This window comes from Dasypus novemcinctus, chromosome 8, assembly GCF_030445035.2.
Source record: "Dasypus novemcinctus isolate mDasNov1 chromosome 8, mDasNov1.1.hap2, whole genome shotgun sequence".
Lineage (NCBI taxonomy): Eukaryota > Metazoa > Chordata > Mammalia > Cingulata > Dasypodidae > Dasypus > Dasypus novemcinctus.
Window position 1 is genome coordinate 13148758 of NC_080680.1, and position 23233 is coordinate 13171990.

At 41.6% G+C, this 23233-nt stretch overlaps 1 protein-coding gene across 1 annotated transcript in view; it reads right to left on the bottom strand.

Moving 5' to 3' along the window:
* Positions 1-20907, bottom strand: part of ZNF169 (zinc finger protein 169) — a 34257-nt gene extending 13350 nt beyond the window's left edge. The window contains exon 1 of the mRNA XM_058301449.1: positions 20861-20907. The gene's annotated coding sequence lies outside the window, so the exon portion shown is untranslated. The remainder of the gene's footprint in view (positions 1-20860) is intronic.
* Positions 20908-23233: the final 2326 nt, after the last annotated feature.

Below are 23233 nucleotides of genomic sequence, written 5' to 3' on the forward strand. Positions count from 1 at the left end.
GGCAGAAAGGGACTTTAAAGAGGGATTACAGTGGAGCACAAGGAAATGTAGGAGGTGATAGATTTACCTGTTATTTTGATTATGGTAATGGTTTTATAGGTGTATACATAAGTCAAAATACCAGATTTTTCTCTTTAAATATATGTAGTTTATTGTACATCAACTTTACCTTAATAATAAAGTTCTTTTAAAAAGAGAAAAATTGGACTTCCAGGAAGATGGAGGATTAGAAAGACACAGGATTCACTTCTCTCCCAGAAAAAAGGTTTCTGGCCCAGAAAAAAAAGGTTTTAGGGTTTAGGCACCAGGGGAAGGCTGGACACCACCCAGAAGAGACAGGGGCAAAGAAAAGAATTACAATGGGAAAACTGGGAGTAAAATCTGCGGCTGTAGGTGCCCATCCCCCAACCTTTAGAGCAGACAGCTTTGAATTCTCCAGCTTCTGGCCAGTGGCTACACACAAAGGGGGCCACAGGGATCCACCTCCCAGGAAAGGGGTAAGAGAGGGATGGAGCCTAAGGCTGATTCAACTTGTGGCCAACTAATTTGGTCTGCTGTGTGCCACAAGCCCTCCCAAGCTGAGTAGGGCCGCACCTTTGTTTGCCCTGGGAGCCGGCAGGGTCTAAAGACAGCCTACCCTCTCAATCATCCTCCCTACTAACTGGGAATGACTGTGGAGAATGTGGAGGGGAGTGAAATTATTTCCTACCTGGGAAAAGGGAGGGGATTACTGGCCTCTTAGGAAGTCTGATTTGCAAGGCTCTGAAAAGCCCTGAGGCAGGATCCTCTGTCACACTGTTGCGATCAGTATTGCAGCAAACTGCCTTCCAACCAGGGTTTGATCTGAGAGGGCTGTGGAACTGTGCCATCTACTGACAGACCAAGGAACTTCATGTGAGGAAATTAAAAGTAAGTAAACGGGAGAGGCTTTTCCCAGCTTCTGCTGCTTCCCTCCCCAAGGCCCTTCCTAAGCTGGTCTGCAGGCCATTACTGAATCCATGATGCAGATTTAAACAACTAAATAGAAATAATCCTAAAGAGCTGGAAAAGGTTGAACTAAGAATCAAAGAATGGCAGTAACACAGAGCCTCCTGCCACTAAATCCCTATGCAAGAGAGAGAAATTGAGCATCAGAGTAAACTCATCACCATAATCAGATGCCTAGACATCAGCAAAAAATTACAGGGCATACTAAGAAAATAGAAGAAATGCCCCAAGCAAAGGAAAATATCAATGTCCCAGATGAGACAGAGGATTTGAGATAAATAACATTCATACAAATCTAAATCAAATTAATGAGTTCAAAGATACTATGGCTAAAGAGACAAAGGATATTAAGAGGACACTGGTGGGAAGTGGACTTGGCCCAGTGGTTAGGGCATCCATCTACCACATGGGAGGTCCGCGGTTCAAACTCCTTGACCCATGTGCAGCTGGCCCATGTGCAGTGCTGATGTGCGCAAGGAGCGCCCTGCCACGCAGGGGTGTCCCTGCGTAGGGGAGCCCCACGCACAAGGAGTGTGCCCCGTAAGGAGAGCCGCCCGGCATGAAAGAAAGTGCAGCCTGCCCAAGAATGGTGCCGCACACACGGAGAGCTGACACAGCAAGATGACGCAACAAAAAGAAACACAGATTCCCGTGCCGCTGACAACAACAGAGCAGACAAAGAAGAACACACAGCAGATAGACACAGAGAAAAGACAACTGAGGTGGGAGGGGAAGGGGAGAGAAATAAAATAAATAAATCTTTGAGAAAAAAAAAAGAGGACACTGGGCAAGCATAAAGAAGAATCTGAAAACCTAAATAGAAAAATAACAGAGCTTACGGGAATGAAAGACACAATAGGTGAGATCAAAAATGCATTAGAGGGGAGTGGATGTAGCTCAAGTGGTTACGCACCTGATTCCCATGTATGAGGTTCTGGGTTCAATCCCTGGTATCCCCTAAATAACAAAAACAAACAAGCAAAAAAACCACCTCTCACTGGGGAGCAAATGTAGCTCAGCAGTTGAGTGCCTTCTTCCCATGTACAAGGTCCTGCGTTCATTCCCTGGTATACCTCCAAATAATAATAGTAATAATAATATATTAGAGGCATACAATAGCAGGGGAAATTCACTCTCCTCTCCCCAGGGATCGTCCCGTTTCTCCAGTTGTGTGATGAGTTGTGTTTTGGAAAATGCAATTCCTATTCACAGGAAAGAAACCAAGGTGACCTTTGGTTTGTGGCTTAAGAGGCTATTACAGAACCCAGAGCAAAACGGGGGAATGCAATAACCCAGAAAGTGGTAGGGAGCCATAGAGGGTGGAGCAAAGGACCTCTGAGCAGCTAGAAGTGACGGCTAAGAGGAGGGGATTCAGGACCTAAAGGCAGTACGCTGTTTCTGTTCTGTGCTGAAGTAGAATAATATCTTCCCCTGTTTGCAGCAAAATACCCTCAGAAGAGGGCACCAACCTGGAAAAAGAGGCCTGGAAATACAGTGTCGGACATCACGCACATGTGCACATGTGCACACGCACGTAAAGAGTCACCATTTTCAACTCTACAAAACCCAGGCATTCTCAGGGGGGACAGGAAAAATACTGTTTTTCTTTTTGAATCCAGCGCCAAAGGGAAAAACCAGGTAAGCATGGCAGCTACTACATAAAAGCTTAAGACGCCCAACAGGCAGAGTCAGAGCCCTAAGACAGGCCATCCTTACCCAGAGCGAGCAGAGGGCTGCAGTTCTCCAGCACCACCTCCCTGGACAGGGTCCTCTGAGCAGGACTCAACAGCTGCCACTCTTTCTGGGTAAAGTCCACAGCCGCATCCCTGAAGGCCAGTGATCCCTGTAAACATAAAACCCACCTACGACACAGCCTTGCCCAGCGCTCAGTGGACAGCAGCGCAGCTGTCCTGGGGGGAGTGGGTGAGAGTCGCAGCTCCTGCTTGCAGTTGGACCCGTGTGTTCACGACTATTAATCCCCTCTTCATAGTCACACGTATAGCACACATTTGTGTACTTCCCACAGGCAAGAGCCAAGGCTGAGTGCTAAAGGATTTATCAGCAAAAAATATAGTGCCTGCCTTTGGGAAGCTTTAAATAAAGGCAAGGAGAAAGGGCAAACACATGTAAAGCTGGTAAAAACAAAAAGTTTGACAGTTGTGTCACCCATGATACTACTTCTAAAATCAAGATATAAAAGATATCCATGATACCCCCAAATTCCCAAGTGCCACTTTTAAATTCTCTACAAGCCTGGCCGCAGGCAGACACTGAACTGCTAACTGTCACTTCATTTTCTAGAATTCAGGTAAATGTAATTATATAATACATACTCTCTTGTGCCTGATTTCTTTCACTCGATATATAATTTGGACATTCAACCATGTTGTTGCATGTACCAATAGCTCATTCCTTTTTATTACTGAATAGGTGTCCATTAGATGGGTATACCACATTTAGTTTATACATTCACTTGTTGATTGCTGGGTGGGTTGTTTTCAGTGTTGGTTTATACAAATAAAGCTATGATGAATATTCATGTAAAAGGTTTTGTATTGACATATGCTTTTGATTCTCTTGGATAAATATCTGGGACTAGAATGGCTGGGGCATATGGTACAGTGTATATTGAAGTTTTCATTAAACTTTTTAAATTTGAGATAATTGTAGAATCACATAGTTGTAAGAAAATAACACAAAGCGATCCTCTGTATTCTTTACCCAACTTTCCCCAATGGTAACATCTTCCATGATAATATAATAAGAACTGTAATACATCACACATCACAACCAAGGACATTAGCCCTGATACTGTCAAGAGAGAACAATTCCATCTCCACAAGGATCCCTCATGTTACCCTTTTATAGCCACACCTACTTCCTTCCCACCCCACACTCTATTCAACCCCTGGCAATCACTAATATGTTCCCAACTCTTATAATTTTATCATCTCAAAAATATCACATACATGGAATGACACCATTACGGGACCTTCTGGATTGGCTTTTTCATTCCACATAATTCTCTGAAGACTCATCTATGTTACTGCATGTAACAATAGTTTGCTCCTATTCATTCCTAAGTAGTATTCCATTGTATCAGCTTATTTAGCCATTCTCCTATCAAAGGACATCTAGGTTGTTTCCTCTTTGAGGCTATTAGAATAAACATTCACGTACAGGTTATCGTATGAACACAAGGTTTTATTTCTTTGCCCAGAGAGCAACTGCTGGGTCTTAATGGTAGGTGCATGTTTAGTTTTTGTTGTTGTTGTTGATTTTTAACTTTATTCCATTATGATCAGAGAAAGTGCTTTGTAGAATTTCAATCTTCCTGAATTTATTGAGATCTATTTTGTGACCTAACACATGGTCTATCCTGGAGAAAGATCAAAAAGCACTTGAGAAGAATGTATATCCTACTGTTCTGGGGTGAAATGTTCTATATATGTCAATTAGGTATAGTCCATTTATCATATTATTCAAACTCTCAGTTTCCCTGTTGATCCTCTGCCCAGATGATCTATCCAATGCTGAATGTGACATACTGAAGTCTACAACTGTTATTGTAGAGGCATCTATTTCTCCCTTCTATTTTGCTACTATTTGCCTCATTTAATTTGGGGCATCCTGGGCTTGCTTAGTTTTTAAGGAACTGCCAAAATGTTTTGCTGAGTGGCTATACCATACACTCCCACCAACACTATATGAGAGTTCCAGTTCCTTCACATCATCACCAACATTTGGCTACTGCCTTTCTGATAGGTATGTGGTGGGATCCCATAGTGGTTTTAATTCTAATTTTCCTAATAGCTGTTCATGATGAACATCTTGAACATCTGCATATTTTCTGTGAAATGTCTCTTCATGTCTTCCGCCCATTTTCTTTTTTATTGTTGTTTTGATTTCTTTATAAATGCTAGATTAGAGGTTGCCAGGGGCTAGGAGAGAGGAATGGGCAATGACCGCTAATGAGTACAGGGTTTCTTTTTGGTGTGATGAAAACATCCTGGAATTAGAGAGTGATAATGGTTGCACAAATTTTTTATTATATTTAAAACCACTGGACTGTACATTTTTAGAAAGTGAATTGTATGGTACATGAATTATACCTCAACAACAACAACAAAAAAAAACTAATAAAAATTTTAATCCCAATGAGTGTCTGACCCCTAAATATATTGGGAGGTCTATTAAGAATGGAGATTGTGCTTTATACATTGTTTATAGCCCAAAAAGTCCTGCCCAGAGAAGTCACTCAAATAAAAATTTCTCAAGAATCAATGAAGGGAAACAGATGTGGCTCAAGCAGCTGGGCTCCCGTCTATCACATAGGAGGTCTACGGTTCAGTGCCCAGGGCCTCCTGGTAAGGGCAAGCTCGCCCATGCGGCAAGCTGGCCCAGGCAGAGTGCTGGCCCATGCAGGAATGCCACCCCACGCAGTAATGGCGCCTTGCACAGGAGTGCTGGCTGATACGGAGAGCTGGCGCAGCAAGATGACACAAGAGACACAGAGGAGAGAAAATAAGAAGACATAGCAGAACAGGGAGCTGAGGTGGTGCAAGAGAATGATTGCCTCTCTCCCACTCTGGAAGGTCCCAGGATTGGTTCCTGGAGATGCCTAATGAGAAGACAAGCAGACACAAGAACACACAGACAATGGACACAAAGAGGAGACAATGGGGACGAGGGGGAATAAAGAAAAATAAAAATCTAAAAAAGAAAGAAGAATCAATGAAGAGCTGCCAGTGAATTTCTTATTAGTTAAGGGCATGTACCCACCAGGTCTCTTCTACATCACAAATTGCATGCATATTCCTATTCATCCTCTCAGGCAAATGCCCTGAGGAGAAATGCCTGAAAGTCATGTTGTCTATACAGTTTAGATTTTTCTAGATTTTTCTAGATAAATTGGATTTGATACAGACCAAACTACCTACAAATGCAATTTACTAACTCTAAAGTATAAGATGAAGGGAGCAGATGTGGCTCAAGCAGTTGGGCACCTGCCTCCCACACGGGAGGCACCAGTCCCTCCTAAAGAAGGCGAGCAGGCACAGTGAGCACACAGTGAGCACACAACAAACACAAAACAATGAGCAGACAGATGAGGAGCTATCTTGGGGAGGGGAAATAAACCTTAAAAAAAAATAGGTGACTTCTATGCCTCACATAACATACAGCAACCCAAAGAAACCCCTTTGTTCTTTAGTTCCTGATAAATAATCAGATAAGATTGTGGCCCCTTTATGCGATAAGCATTTATGACTAAAAAGAAAAAAGAAAGTATACTGACAGCTGGTTATAGATAAGATGAGATTCAGGATCTGCCAAGGATCCCACAGGAAGTGGCACAACAGGGACAGAAAATGAAAGCTGGTGCCATCTTCTGGTTTTTGCTTCTCTATTAACATAAATAGTAAATGGAAACATAAAAGAAAAAATTCCCAAATAACCTTAGGAAATGTCTTGAATTGCATATATTTTCTTTCAAAAGTACCTACACATTTTCTCTCAAAGGTATAAAAGACAAATGTAGGGCACACAGCTTTCAATGATCATCTGAAAACATCAAAACCAATCATTTTTAACTTTTCCAGAAGCATGCAAATATCCACCATGGATCCAGGATTAAGGTCATGTTGAGATATTTTTGCAGAAAACATCTATACTTGAAATAGCCCATAATTTGTAGCAAAAATGACTATATTTTCTGTGATTGATATAATCAATACAAAAGTGCTCTGCTTTGCCTCTGTTTAGGTAGTCAATAAATGTTAATTCCATTCAATTAAGTCAAGTTCATAAAACTATTTAGCCTCAGGGATTAGAAAATCTTTTCTTTAGTACCCATATTCATTCAATCCATTCAATTTCTGTATTTATTCCTAAGTTTTTAAATTCATCATAGCAAACTCATTCTCAGAATTCTTCAAAAAACCCAGCTTGCTCCAAGTTCAAGTCCACACTCCTTAGTCTGGCATTCAGGAATCCAGCTGAATGTCTCCATCCAGACTCAGAGGTGGTGAAAACAAAGCTTTCAGGGGCCAGGCAAGTAACCTGAGCGTGCCTGGGTGGCAAGGGGAGCAAGGAGAGTGACCACACTGTGAAGACACTGCTCGGCTCCAGCTACCTGCGTAGTCTCCAGCCCACCCCAAAGATGTCCTTCACCTTTTTAGGCCTTGGGAGTCACATGAAGCATGGATGTCCCTGTATCTTAACTGCTCAGTAAGCGATCAGTGAACTAACTGGAAATGTCCACGTTCTGAATGAAGCAGAGGCAGCCTCTGAGTAGGCTCCAGGTAAGATGGGTCACACCTCCAAGAGCAGGACTAGATATTGTGCAATACCAGTAAGGCAGTCTCTGGACAAGATAGGGCAAAGGGCCCATCCCCTGAAAGTCTGGAAGAAATTTCAGGACTCACCTTGTCCCTGGTTGTGAGGGGTCCCGGGGCCATCTTCCTGATCTGAGTGTTCTTTAAGGACAAGAGTCAACTCTCAGAGGCACAGCTGCAGAAAGAAGAAGAGAGAGGGAGCCTGGGGAGGAACGCCCTGCCCATAAAAGCAGCAGCCCCTGCACTCCAGCTGGTCCCCCAACCTGGCGGTGAGCAGGAAGAGGAGGGCAAAGCAGGCAGGGTGCTGAGGGCATCGGTGCCCTTCTTAACCACCGTCCTGTAAATAAAGCCCGCAGAGGTGTGCCAGCAGCAGGCTGGGCCCTCTGCTCTGGCTGGGGAAAAAAGCCTCATGTCCCAGCAGCTGGATGAGAGTTTGACATGGTGTGGGTTCCATTAAGAGGAAAAAGGCCTCAGAGCGCCACAGGTGAGCACTCACACTGAGACTTGGAGAACACCATCGACATCTGCCCTGAGACCAAAAGAGAGGGTCCAGAAGGCCAAAGCAGAAGGAACCCTAGAGGACCCCAAAAATATAGATTTGCAGGACAGTTGGAGAGGGTGGAAGCTTTAATCTGGGTCTCTTCCCATGTGACCGTGGCTGCACTCCTGATTCCTAACACCCGAGATTAGGTTCCCAAGAATTGAAATGTGACTTGGAAATCAGGAACACGCAGTAAGCAACTGGTCTGGGGCCTTCAACAAACAAATTCCATGAAGAAATTGTTTAAAAGGGTAAGACTGTTCTAATGAAAGGATACGTAAGGGATCAATATTTTTCAGATGCCATGTATAAGCCTGACTGGATCCTAGTTTGCTCAAATTGCAAGGAAGAAAAAAAAGCTTTTAGGGACTACTAGAGACATTTCAAAATGAACTGGGTATTGGATAATATTAGAGATTTATAAGTATGATGACATTCTGGCTATAGAGGAAACAATAGCCATTATTAAGATATAATGCTGAGGTACTGAAGGGTGCAATTTTTAAAATGTGAAACCAACAAATGAATGGCATTAAAAATAAAAACAGAAAAAGGGACTCCTGTGGAATAAAGAGACTTAAAAGACTTATCAACCAAATACAAGGTGTAGACCTTGTTTAGACATTTTTAAGTAATGAGGAAAATTTGAACATTAAATGGCTATTAGAAGATTTTAAAGGATCAATATTAATTTTATTAGGCTTAGGCTGGAAGTGGCTGTGCTGATGATGCCCGCTGCAAATATGGCATGTGGTTAAGTTTAAAGAAAGAGAGAGTACTTATCTATTGGATATACACTGTTGAAGTGTTTGTGGATGAAATTGACTCAGATTTGTTTTAAAAACATTTCAGAAGGAGAAAAAAAAGATAAATGCAGCATATATCGAACAATGAGTCACTGGTTGGTAACTGCTAAAGAAGGATGATGTGTACCTGGTAATTCGTTATCCTATTCTCTCTTCTGTATAAGCTTGAAAATATTCCACAATAAGGAGTTTAGAAATAAAATTTCAAGCAATAACTAAACAAATTTATTAAGGTAGTAACATTTATAATTGCTAAATCAAGGTGATCAACAAAAGGATGCTCGCTATAATGTTTTTCTCTTCTTTTTTCTAAGTTTGAAATATTTCATTTTAAAAGGTAGAAAACGTAAAGCTTCTAAAAGAATAGTCAAGACAAAGAAAACATTGCAGTCAGAACAAGACCCAGTGAAGCCAGAAATAAACATAGAAACTATCACAAAACTCAAGTCAGTAGTGTAAACTATTTTGATATATGAAGTATGATACCTCACTTTAAACGAATCAACACTGAAAGAGTGAGAAGTGGTTACAGACAAAATGGAATGAACTTGCAAGTATTTTACGAGGGGATTTTTAAAGAAAAAACATACATTTCTGTTGTTGGATTTCCTGATCATATGAACAATTCACATCCTACAAGTTAGAAGCAGCCATGTGAAGGAGCCATGTTAATGAGCCAGACCGTTAATTTTGAAGCTTGTATTTATAAAATTTCTAACAAGCTTAAATATAATTAACGCCTAAGAGTCACTCCCCAAGAACCTCCCTGATGCTCAAACGTGGCCCCTCTCCAAACCAAAATCTGCAGACAAACCTGCAACCTTCCGCTTTGTGTGGTACTGACTCCCTGGGATAGGCCTCCCTACTGCCAAGGGATTACTGCCAAATGTTGACCAGCAATTCTTTCAGAGAAAGATTTTCACCAAAAGAGGGTAATGAGAAAAGAGATTAAAAAGAAACTGGGGGAAACGGACTTGGTCCAGTGGTTAGGGCGTCCGTCTACCACATGGGAGGTCCACGGTTCAAACCCTGGGCCTCCTTGACCCGTGTGGAGCTGGCCCATGCGCAGTGCTGATGCGCGCAAGGAGTGCCGTGCCACACAGGGGTGTCCCCATGTAGGGGAGCCCCACGCGCAAGGAGTGCACCCATAAGGAGAGCCGCCCAGCGCGAAGGAGGGAGCAGCCTGCCCAGGAATGGCGCCGCCCACACTTCCCGTGCCGCTGACGACCACAGAAGCGGACAAAGAAACAAGACGCAGCAAATAGACACAGAGAACAGACAACCGGGGGAGGGGGGGGAATTTAAAATAAATAAATAAATATTTTTTTAAAAAAAAGAAACTGGAGTTACTACAGCTAAGAGAAATAAAACAGAGTTGGGAGGCCACTCAGAAGTGACTCTTACACCCGTCTCAAGGTCTGCAAAATCAAAGGAACAATGTTTCTAAGGACAACTGGATGCCATGAACCAACTACAAGATAAATAAGTAAACAGTCTAACTTGAAGGACATTTGGAAAGCTCCCAATATCCACCAATCATAATTCTTTACAAACAAGTTACGTAATCTCCTTTTTCCTTTAAAAAGTCTTGCTTGGAAGCCCCAAGACAGGATAGTTTGGGTTGCTACCTGAATCTATGCTCCCTGAATTGCAATTGTAAGAACCCCAAATAAACGCTTTAGTTGCCTTGCAGCTCAGTCTGTAATTTCTCAGTCAACGCCCACAAGTCCTAACCCACAAGAGAAATGAAAAAAGGTCCACAAAAATAGTTGTACAAGAATGCTCACTGTAGCTTTACTAACACAGCCAACAAGCTAAAACAATCCAAATGTATTCAACAGCCCAAAGGAAAATGGATAAACAAATGGTGGAAAAGTCATACAATGGAATACAAGGGGAAAAAGGAATAGGAATAAACTACTGATCAATAAACAGCTTATCGGTGGGAAGTGGACCTGGCCCAGTGGTTAGGGCGTCTGTCTACCACCTGGGAGGTCCGCAGTTCAAACCCCGGGCCTCCCTGACCCATGTGGAGCTGGCCCATGCACAGTGCTAATGCGCACAAGGAGTGCCCTGCCACGCAGGAGTGTCCCCGCGTAGGGGAGCCCCACGCGCAAGGAGTGCGCCCTGTAAGGAGAGCCGCCCAGCACGAAAGGAAGTGCAGCCTGCCCAAAAATGGTGCCGCACACATAAAGAGCTGACACAAGATGACGCAACAAAAAGAGACACAGATTCCCATGCTGCTGACAATAGAAGCGGACAAAGAAGAACATGCACCAAATAGACACAAGAGAACAGACAACCGAGGGGGGGGTGGGAAAGAAAGAAAGAAAGATATTTAAAAAAAAATAAAAATAATAAACAGCCCATCAAGTACTGCATTAGATTGCCAAAGGGGAACTGATGCAAAGTACCAGAAATCTCTTGGCTTTTATAATGAGGAATTTTTTTTGAGGTACCAGGGCCAGTGATTGAACCCGAGACCTTGTATGTGGGTAGATGGCACTCAACCACGGAGCCTCATCGGCTCCCCTGAGTGGGTTTTTTCATTTGTTTGCTTTTTTGTTTATTTTTTAGGCAGCACCAGAAACCGATTCCAGGACCTCCCATGTGGCAAACAGGCACTCAACCACTTGAGCCACATCTACTTCCAGTCCCAAGGCCATGAAAAGTTTACTCAAGTCACTATATGAGGTGTTTTCTGACCAAAGTCAGCTGCCACGTGTTGAAGCAAGATGGCCGGCGATCTCTGCCTGGTCTCTCCTTGCCTCTGGGTTTCCTCTCAGTGGCTCAGCTGGGGGTCTGCTTTCTTCCCAGTTTCAGCTGCAAGGTGGCACTGGGTGTGTCTTAGGATGTCCTATATCAGTTTCAGCTGTGAGCTATCAGGCAAATGGCTCATCTGTCCCTGGGGCCTAAGCTGTTTGAGCCTTCTTTCTGTCACATGACAGGACCAAAAATGAAAGAGCTCGCTCTGCCTGTGTTTGTGTCAGTCAGTCTTTCTCAGTATATCTGTTTACATCTGACCGAGCAAGGGGGCGGAGACCCAACCTGAGTTACACCTCACTGACTAGCCCAGTCAAAAGCCCTAAAACAGTCTTACCAACCACTGTAATCAAAGGCCCCTCAGCTGAATTTAAAGCAATCAATGAGTGTCACACCCAGAGGAATACATTAGTTTAAATACATAATCTTTCTCTTTTTAGGATTCATAAAACAATTTTAAACTTCCACAAGCATCAGCATGAATGAATCTCAAAAACATTATGTTGCATAAAAAAAGACAGAAACAAATACATGGCATATGATTCCATTGATGTGGAATTCTAGGAAAGACAAAACTATAGTGGCAGAAGGATAACAGTCATCAAAACTTATCAAATTGTACACTTAAAAACTGTGATTTTGCTTATGTAAGTAATGCCTCTTAAAGCTGATTTTTAAAAAGAACAAAGGCAAAGGACATATTCAGATAAAAGAAAACCACACAAATTCATTGCCAGCAGACCTAACTACAAGAAAAGGAGTTTCTTCAGATTGAAGGGAAATGATGACAAATGGAAACATGAAAGTCTGTGATGACTGAAGATCACCAGAAATGGTAAACATGTTCATACATTTTAAAAACACATCTTTTTTCTAATTTGTTTAAAACACATAGACATTATAACAAAAATATTAGAATCACATTGTGTGATGGATAGGATACACAGTTAAAATACCTATGATAATTATAGCATAGAGGACAAAGGAAGGGCTAAAAGTATCTGTTCAACTACAAGGTCCTTCCATTTTATCTGAAGTAGTACAGTATTAATTCTAAATAAACTGTGAAAATGTAAGAATGTATACTGTAATCTCTAGAGCAACCACACAAAAAATTAAAATGCAAAGCGGCATAGCTTAAATGTCAATTCAATTAAATTAGAATGGAATTCTACAAAATATTCAACTGGAGATCCAAGACGACAGAGTAGGGAATGGCAGGCTGCATGCACTCCTCCTCCAGAAACCAGAGGAAGATATAGAACAACTGGAACCTGGTGTCAAGGAGGACCTTTAACACAAAATCAAACAAAATAAAACCCTAGACTAGGGAAAAAAGAAAAAAAAAAGCTAACCGAGTTAAGTCCATCAAGATAAACAGACACCTAGTCACCAGCAAGAAACTTACAAGCCATACAAAGAAACAGGAAGACATGGCCCAGTCTAATGAACAAACTAAAAAGCAGGAGGAGACACAGAATGGGAAACAAATAATCAATAATAATTACTGATAATAATCAATAATGTCCAAACAAATACCATGACTCAATAAAAGGACATTAAGAGGACAGTAAGATGCAGAAGGATCCAGCCATTCTGGAGGACAGTTTGGCAGTTTCTCAAAAAACTAGCTACAGATTTTCCGTATGACCCAGCAATTCCACTGCTGGGTATATACCCAGTAGAACTAAAACAAAGACACAAACTGATATATGCACACCAACGTTCATAGCAGCATTGTTCACTATCGCCAAAAGTTGGAATCAAACCAAATGCCCATCAACAGATGAATGGATAAATAAAATGTGGTATATACATACAATGGAATATTACTCAGCTTTAAGAACAAATACACTACAAACACACGTAATAAAATGGATGAATCTTGAGAACCTTATGTTGAGTGAAGCAAACCAGGCATTGAAGGACAAGTATTACATGACCTCAATGATATGAAATAAATAAACCAAGCTGCCTCAGAGAACTAGAGACTGGATGATAGGCTTAAACGAAAATGGGGGATAGAGGAAGGATGTAAGCTGATACCTACATGGGTCAAATCTATGATAAGCTGGAGGTAAGTATTTGTACAAGGAAGGGATAAAATGGGGGAATAGGGTTACCTTTGGGTGGTGCTTTGCAGGCTTGTGGGGGGCTAGGGATGGGAGGATGGGTAAAATTGCCCAAGAAATTGGGGGGAGGGTGGGGCAACACACGAACATAGGAGACTGTCAGGTATTTGGTTGAGACTATAATGCTGAGAAAAGTTTTTCAAAAATATAATAAAGAAGGTTACCTGTTTAAGATGCTTAGAGGGGATAATCCAATGCAGGACAGGCTCCTAGGGAGTATGTGAATGCTCATTTTGCCATAGTGGGTTATACCATGGGATAGAGACCCATATAATGAGAGTGAAGTCCTGAGGAGGACTGATGCCATCAAATAGAGGGAACTGTATCTGTCAAGAGAAATGGTGGCTCCCAGTGCACTAGGGCAGTTGAGCATGTCAAGCCCTCACCACTGTTGCAAGTATCTCTGAACATGGCTCTTCAAAAAATGAAGACAGTCTGTCACTGTGGGCCCTAAGGGCAGGTGGGAAAGAGGTATTGAATAGATGGAACCACTGTAACTGTGTGGGCAAAAGAAGTGTTCCATAAGAGTACGCAAGGATGGATATAAGACATGTTAAATTACACCAAAAATATATAGGGGCTGATAGGCTAAAATGTAAATCATAATGTAAAACATAAGATAACTAAAAATTTAGAAAATTGTATAGTCTAAAATACAAGCCACAATGCAAACCCAAATGTTACCTTATTTGAAAGCTATTGTCTCAATATCTGTACATCAGTTTCGGTAAGTATAATATGAATATGTAAAAAGATTATTGCTGTGGAAGGGAAAAGGGTTTTATGTTGGATATGTGGGAGTACTGTATATTGTATATATGAATTACTGTGATCTAAAACTTTCATGAAGATAAGCTTAATAATTAGGAAAAAAAAAGAAAAAGATAGGACATAGACACTGAGGAAAAGATGAAAGTAGTTACCTTGCCAATTTGCATACAGGGCAACACTTATTACAGTGATGGAAGGCAAAATATCAAAAACAAAGCTTTTGCATTTTTAATTTTTTGATACCCCAATTTATTTTTACCTTAATTTTTCTAAATTAATATGTATTCTATATCTAACCTTTAAACTCATCACTATATTCCATTTTACTATTAATGGAACCTGGCAATATATTGGGCTGCAGTTTTCAAGAAGTTTTAGATCACAGAGAGGTTCAACAATGGCAGGGGAGGAATACTGGTGTGGAATGTTATTGACAGGGGGCACACGGTTGGCAGGGAGTCCTACAGGGCATATATCCAGGATACATAAAAATCTTTGGATATTTTCATAGTGGTTACAATTAAAAACAACAACTGAGGGAGTGCTGAGTTCCTAGCCAGGGGAGCTCTATCACATTCCCTAAAGGAACAGCGACATTCCCCCAAGTGCAACGGCAAAGACCAAAAAAGAAGGAAGGTCCAACAATGAGCCCTTGATACTAATGACTATGCTTGTGAGCCTGTGCACCTGAAATAAGAACAAGACCTAGAGCTGCAGGGTGCCTAAGAGTTACCTCCTGAGAGCCTCCATGTTGCTTAAATGTGGCCAGTCTTGAAGCCAAACTCAGCATGTAATTAAATGTGTTGCCTTCCCCCCAGCATGGGACATGACTCCTGGGGATGAGCCTCCCTGGTGCCAAGGGATTACTACAAGTACCAGCTAATGATGTAACTAGAAAATGACCTTGAATAAAAGGGTCAACTTGGACCAGCAGAATATCTCAGTCTACATATAATACCAGGAGTTAAAAATGCATTTTGACCTGAAGAAAAGGGGGAAATGGAAAGGACAAATGAGTTTATATGGCTATGAGTCTCCAAAAAGAGCTGGGACATTATCAGAGGAGTTACCCTTATGCATACCTGAGCAGAGTCCCAGAGACAGATAAAGTAGACCCCAGGTATTGGTTCTTCTGAGAGCTACAGAGACCCACAGGTTCTAAGGTCATGGCAGATGGAGTTCAGTGCCATCTCAGTTGGCCCTACTTTGGAGTTTGTGTTTCTGTGCAATGGAGCTGGACTTAGATGTGATCTTTGTCCACAACTCTCTCCTTTTACTTTTACTGGAACTGTAGTTGGTGCTGGGCTTTACTGTATACCCAGAGGACCTGAATCACTGAACCGACCATGTGATAGCCAGGCCCTGAGCCTCAACAGACTTGCAACTCCTACACTCTGGTTTATTGGACTTACCCCACTCATCTAATATGGAGGTGAAGAAGGTCAACCACCACACCAGGAAGCCAAGACTGCCTGCAACTGAAAGCAGGAAAATTGCATCCAGCATCCATGTGGAATCTAAGCCCCCTCTTGATATAGATGTGGAGTGGACACAACCATTCCAAGGTCCACAGGATGGAGGAATAGAGTATGGATTAGAGTGGACTTACTGATATTCTATTCATAAACTATTGTGATTAGTAATCAAAGAAAATGTGGTATTAGTGTGGAGAAAGTGGCCATGGTGGCTGCTGGCGGTAGAGAGTGGGAGGAAGAGATAAGATGTGGGGGCATTTTTGGGACTTGGAGTTGTCCTGGGAGGTGCTGCAGGGACAGTTAACAGACATTGGATGTCTCCTGTGGCCCACTGAGTGGAATGTGGGAGAATGTGGGCTATGATGTGGACCACTGACCATGAAGTGCAGCAGTGCTCAGAGATGTAGTCATCAAATGCAATGAATGTTTCATGATGATAGAGGAGATCGTTGTTATGGGGGGAGGACTGGGGTGAGGGGGTGGGGGATATATGGGTACCTCATTTTTTTTAATGTAATATTAAAAAAAGAAAGAAAAAAAAAGAGGACACTAGGGAGTGGATGTAGCTCAAGAGGTTGAATGCCTGCTTCCCATATACAAGGTCCCGGGTTCAATTCCTGGTACCTCCTAAAAACAAACAAACAAACAAAGAAAACCCCTGTCATTGGCAAGCAGATGTAGCTCAGTGATTGAGTGCCTGCTTCCCATGTATGACTCTGGTACCTCCTTAAAAAAAAAAAAAGACACTGGGAGAAACATATACAAAAAGAGAATAGATCTGATGGTGATGAAAGGCACAGTACAAGAAATTTTAAATATGCTGGAAGCATATAAGAGCAGATTTGAACAAACAGAGGAAATTAGTGACACTGAAGATATGACATTTGAAATCTCACAGATAAAAAATGGGAAAAATTCAGCAGGGACTCAGGGAATTCAATAACAACACGAAATGCAGAAACATATACATTATAGGCATCCCAGAGGGAGAAGAGAAGGGAAAGGGTACAGACAGAGTGTTTGAGGAAATAATAGCTGAAAATTTCCCAACTCTTAGGAGGGACACGGATGTATATGTGCAGGAAGCACAAAACAGAATAAATCCTAGTAGGCCTACCCCGAGACACATACTTATTAGGCTGTCAAGTGCTCAAGACAAAGAGATCCATCACATATAAGGGAAGCTCAATAAGATTAAATGCTGATTTTTCATCTGAAACAATGGAGGTGAAAAGGCATTGGTATGACACAGTTAAGATAATAAAAGAAAAAAAAAACTGCAGTCAAGAATTCTGTAACCAGCAAAACTGGCATTCAAAAATGAGGGAGAGTTCAAAATAGTCACAGAAAAACAAAACTTGAGAGAGTGTGTCAACAAGAGTCCTGCCCTTCAAGAAATTCTAAGGGAGTTCTGCAGGTTGAAAAAAAAAAAAAAAAAGGACAGAGGGGACTGAAGGAGAGTGTAGAAAGGAAGATTATTAGTAAAAGTAACTGAAAGGATAAAAAGAGACAAACAATACGTGACATAAATAAACCTAAAGAAAAAAATGGCTGAAGTAAATAATAACATTGAATGTTAATGGATTAAACTGCCCAATCAAAAGAAAGATCAGCAGAATGAATGAGCAAATATGACTCATCTATATCCTGTCTATAAGAAACTCACCATAGACCTAGGGACACAAATAGTTTGCAAGTTAATGGCTGGAAAACGATTTTACAAGCAAACAATAACCAAAAAAGCACAGGAGTAGCTACACTAATATCAGACAAAAGAAACCTTAAATGCAAACTGTTTTAAGAGACAAATGATACTATATATTAATAAAAAGGGTAATCTATCAAGAAAAAAGAACAATCATAAATATTTATGCACCTAACCAGGGTGCCCCAAAATACATGAGGAAAACACTGGCAAAACTAAGGGTGAAATAGATGCCTCTAAAATTACAGTGGGGGACTTTATCAGCATTAGGCAGAACACCTCAACAGAGGGTTAATAAAGAAACAGAGAATAATACATTAGAGGAACTAGACCTAATAAGACATATACCAAACATTACACACAATTACAGCAAGATATACATTCTTACTGAATGCACATGGAAATATCTCCAGGATAGACCACATGCTAGGTCGAAAAACGAGTCTCAATGAATTTAGAAAGATTAACACTACACAAAGCAATTTCTCTCACCACAGTGCCAGGAATGAAGCTGGAAATTAATAAGAAGCAGAGAAGCAGAATAGGCACAAATATATGGAAGTTATACAATGCATCTTAAACAATCCATGAGTCAAGGAGGAAATTGCAAAAGAAATCTGTAACTACCTCAAAGCAAAGGAAAACGAGACACAGCATACCAAAAGTTATGTAACGCAGCTAAAGCAATGCTGGGAGGGAATTTTATAGCCCTATATGCCTATATTAGGGGCGTAGATGTAGCTCAGTGGCTGAGCACATGCTTCCCATATATAAGGTCCCGGGTTCAATTTCCAGTACTTTCAAAAATAAAATAAAACAAAGCCTATATTTAAAAAGAAGAAAAAGCTAAAATCAAAGACCTAACTCTATAACTGGAAGAACTAGAAGAAGAACAAATTAATCCCAAAGCAAGCAGAAGGACACAAAAAAAATTAGAAAATTAAATGAAATTGAGTTTTAAAAGAAACACTAGAAGATTTTAACAAAACCAAAAGCTGGTTCTTGGAGAAGATTAATAAAATTGACAAACCCTTAGATAGACTAACAAAAACTAAAAAAGAGAGAAGATGAAAATAAAATAAACAAGAGAGAGGATATCACCACTGATCCCACAGAAATAAAGAGTATCATAAAAGGATACTTTGAAAATTTGGGGCCAAGGAGATGCATAACTTAGATGAGGTGGACAAATTTCTAGAAACACATGAGCAACATATACTGATGAAAGAAGAAACAGAAGAACTCAATACACCAGTCATAAGTAGTAATAGTTAATTAGTCATCAAAAACCTCCCAACCAAGAAAACCCCAGGACCAGATGGCTTCAACAGATGAATTCTATCAGTCATTCTGGAAAGAACTAACACCAATTCTGCTTAAACTCTTCCAAAAAATAGAAGTGGAGGGAGCATTACCTAACTCATTCAATGACACAAACATCCCCCTAATACCAAAGTCACATAAAGATGCCATAAGAACAGAAAAGTACAGACCAGTCTCTCTAGTCAATTTTAGATGCAAAAATCATCAACAAAATCCTAAACTTACCCAACAACACATCAAACAAATTATACAGTGTGATCAAGTGGGTTTTATCCCTGATATGCAAAGATGGTTCAACATAAGAAAATGAATCACTGTAATATACCATATTAGCAGACTGAAGGGGGAAAAATCACATGATCCTCTCTATTGATGCAGAAAAAGAATTTGACAAAATACAGCATCCTTTCTTGATAAAAAAAAACTTTCCTTACAACAACTTAGGAAAATGTGCAGTAGAGGTGAACGAGCTCCATTGCTTGTGTCCCCCCACACCTTCTTAATGTTTTTGTATGTCCTTATTTTTAAGGGGTGGAGGGAAATGGGTTTACACAATTTTTTAAAGTATTAGGAAATTTTTACAAAATCCCCAAAAGCAGTTAATGGTTTACTCTTTCTCTCTTATTTTTGTTTACTCTGCTGAAGTATTTGAAGCAAATCCCAGACAACATATCTTTTCACCTGAAAATATTTCAGTGTGCTTCTCTTATAAAGAAGGACTTAATAATTCCTTAAGGTCATCTAATACACAGGCTGGTTCAAATTCCCCAAATGAGTTGTAACCAAGGGTTAAGAATTAACAAATAATTATGATTACTAAAGCATTATATAGATGCCTTTATATTATAAAATAGCAAAAGGTTAATACCTGAAATTACTGAAATTAGCTACAGTGGCCTCACCCCTCTTTATGGTTACTCTAGAGTTGGCCTCACCCTTGCATATGCTCACCTTTGTGGTAGTAATTCTAGATTGAACTTATCCTTGCTTATGGATTAGGCTAACGCTTGTGCATGCTTACTATCAGGATGGTATGAGAAACCTTATAGCCGACCTTTGTTCTGCGTACCCGTATCCCAGAACCTTGATGTCTGATAATGATTGCAACTTTGTGACTCCCCCTGGCTTGGGGCCCAGCCTTGCCCGTCCCATTCAGCCCTTAATGTTTATTAATGAAGGAACCTGTGTCCAGCTCCACCCTAATTATCCATTGGCACCCCAATGTTGCAAAATACGATAATGTCTGCAGATCAGGGGGCAGTTGGGCCGTAAGACCACTGTGCTCCATTGCTTGCACAACCAGTCAGCTCTTTCTCTCTTTGAAACCCAGTGTCTCAGAAATTGGCTTTAAACATGCATCAGGAGAAAAGGTATCAGACTCAAGAATGTCTAGCTAATAGTTTACCATCCAAGTAAGAGTTCTGTGCAGGAGAATAACTGGAATTCAGCCTTTCATTATCTTCACCCACTCCAGTCTTACAGATCTTTGCTAATGGTGCTAATTCCACACAGGACACAGGTTACAGGTTCCCCTGGCCTCCCTGTTTTTCCTCCAAAATGACCACCTATCTCATTAGCAGTCGAGTCCTGTCAACTCTTCTTCCCCTTCTCCGTTTTCCTCGCTTTTGTGTTATCCCATCATATTGGTTTGTTCCTCATGTTCTAGTTTAACTTCTTCCCATTAAAAAATGGTCCTGGTCATGGCCAGTCCCCGAGTCTGGGCTCCGAAAGGGAACTCAGACTCCAATCCATCTGTGACCTTGGCATACTGCACACACACCACACCACCCCCCAAAACCACGGGACACAGGGTCCAAGCGGTAGCGTGACACCCTCACTCCCCAGCCGGGGCCTCGCCGCTGAAACACCCCAGATCAGCCTCCGCGAGCCCGGTCCCCACGTGCCGAAAACAGAACCTTAAGGAACACACGCCAGAGCCGCGAACTCTCCGTCCGCCCGCCCACGCCCGTCCCCCCAGCTGCAGGGCGCGCCGAGGGTCAGGGAGCACCAGGGGACACTCACCGGAGCTGAGGGAGGACCAACACCCCCGGCCAAACGAGGCGAGAGCAGCTAGGCTACCCGGGGGCGGGGCCACCTGGGGGCGGGGCTACCGAGACGCCTCCGGGGGAGGAGGAGCGACGGCGAGAGGGGTGGGACTACAATACCCAGACGCCTCCGCGGAGGAAGGACTACGCTACCCAGACTCCCCTGCAGTTCTCAAAATTCACCCTATCCCGACACCTCTGCGGGAAAAGCCGACCCTACCCAAACTTTTTGGCTCAGTACCACGAAGCCGCGAGCTGATTCGGCTCTTAGGGCTTGCCAAGCCATTGGCCACAGCAGCGGAAGCAACTTCTGAGCCCGCGTTCCATCCTAGAATAACATATACTTACAAAATTTGTGAAAAATAAAAAAAATGAAACTAACTTTTCAGGATACACTGGAAGGGCGGTTCGGTGAACACTAAAACTTTATTTTTTTAACTTGTAGAGCCCTTGTAATTTTTTTTTTTTTTTTGAAAAGACGTTAACTACCTGGATGTGCACAACCTCGAACAAGTCCATCCGGTAAATTCACCCCTGTGTTTCTTTTTGAATGAATGAATGAACAAAAAATGCCAAAGTGGCAACTTTTTTTAATTAGAAAGATATTTTAGTTCAAAAAAGAAATTATTAAAACAGGAAAGATAAGGGAAAACTACACGTGAAAAAATATAAAGCTACAATAATTAGATTTATTTCACTAATACAAAAATCATTACATAACAATAGAAAACCCGAAACATAACAAAGTCTGTGCAAAGAGGCACATGCTCTCTTAGAATTTGACAAAAGTGCTCTTTCTAATTACTAGGGAAAGATTTTTGCTTCTGGTCACAGTGGAGTAATAGGGACCAGATTTACCTTTTTTGCTCAAACAACTTTAAAAAGAACAAAATGAGACAGGTTTTAAGACAATGGACACCAAACAATGAAGGGCAGTGGTCCCTGAAAGATGGGTAACAAATTAGGTGAGCACTAGGACTTCCTCAATTGGAGAAAGCTTCTTGGTCACAGGACAGGGAGAGGGAACCCAAAAGAAACCCAAGAAGATCCCAGTGCTCTCCCTGGTGAAGAGATGGAGCTGGGACTCTGGGGAGGCCAAGGCAGCTAGAGTTCACAGGGCAGACAGAGTGCTGCAGAGGACAGAACTGTGCTGAGTGAACTCCACGTATCTTGCTGTGGGTCTCCTTCAAGTATTCAATTGAGTACTGATCAGCATGTGCATGTGAGGAAACACTCCAAGGCCAGGACAAGAGCCACTGGAAAAGATTCTAGAGAACATTCTGGGAGCTGACATAGAGCCAGGAATAGTAACCATATTCACCAACCAGAGTGGAAACCCTCATAATTCACATGGCATCCAGTAAAGTAGTGAAGAAGGTTTTGCCTCAATGGTGCAGTAGAATTAGCTGCACCAAATGCTTCTCTGGTCTCACCTAAGCAAGCTCAAAACCAAGTCATGAAAGGATCAAACTGTTCCCAAGTAATTTAACTGTGACCCAGGAAAAACAGGCAAGAAGAGTGTCAGGATTACGAAGTTAGCCAGCACCCAATAAGGAAAAATACAGGCTGTCTGTACACCAAGAACAAGTGCCAACATACAAAGAGGCAGAATTTTTGCCAGATTTTCTGTAGGTTCTTGGCTATGTGACAAAAAATGAATTTTAAGTGCAAGCCAGTTGAGTTAGGCCAGTAAATTATTAAGGAACTGAGAGAAGAGAAATGGGAGAAAGTAACAGATTATGAGTTCCAGGTATACTTGCATGCTGGTCCAGACAGGGAGAGAAAGGGCAAAACCGGCAAGAACAGGGCTAGAGGAGGGCAAGGAAGAAAGGAAAAAGGTCCAATTCATCTTCTGCATTTACTTTTTGAACCATTAATTATTCCGCCCCTTTGCTAATTAGAGGGAAGGAATCCCCATTGTTAACTGTTTTTATTGGTTACCCCACCCATCAATTCCCCTGAGAGGCCCAATGGCAAGGCCCCTTGAGAACATCTGGGGCTTTTCCTTGATTCTGGAGGAAATCTTGTTCAGAATAAGGAATTCTCAGTAGGTTCTTCCAGCAGCCATCTTGTAAGGTCTTTCCTGCAGGGGGCAGCTCCTGTGGCCACGTGTTTAACGTCAGCAGTTTTTCTGCCATTTGGCAGATTCGTCTTGGGTTCCCTAACCTAGCCTGCCTCAGAATGAGGAGAAATGTCAATCAATAGAAACTGACTCAGAAATGACACACAAAATTATGAGATAAGGACATAGCTATATTCCAAGAAGTCAAAGGAAAGATTGAACATGAAGTCCAGATAAGGAAGATTTTTTTAAAAAAGACTCAAGTTGTAATATAGAAATACAGAAAAT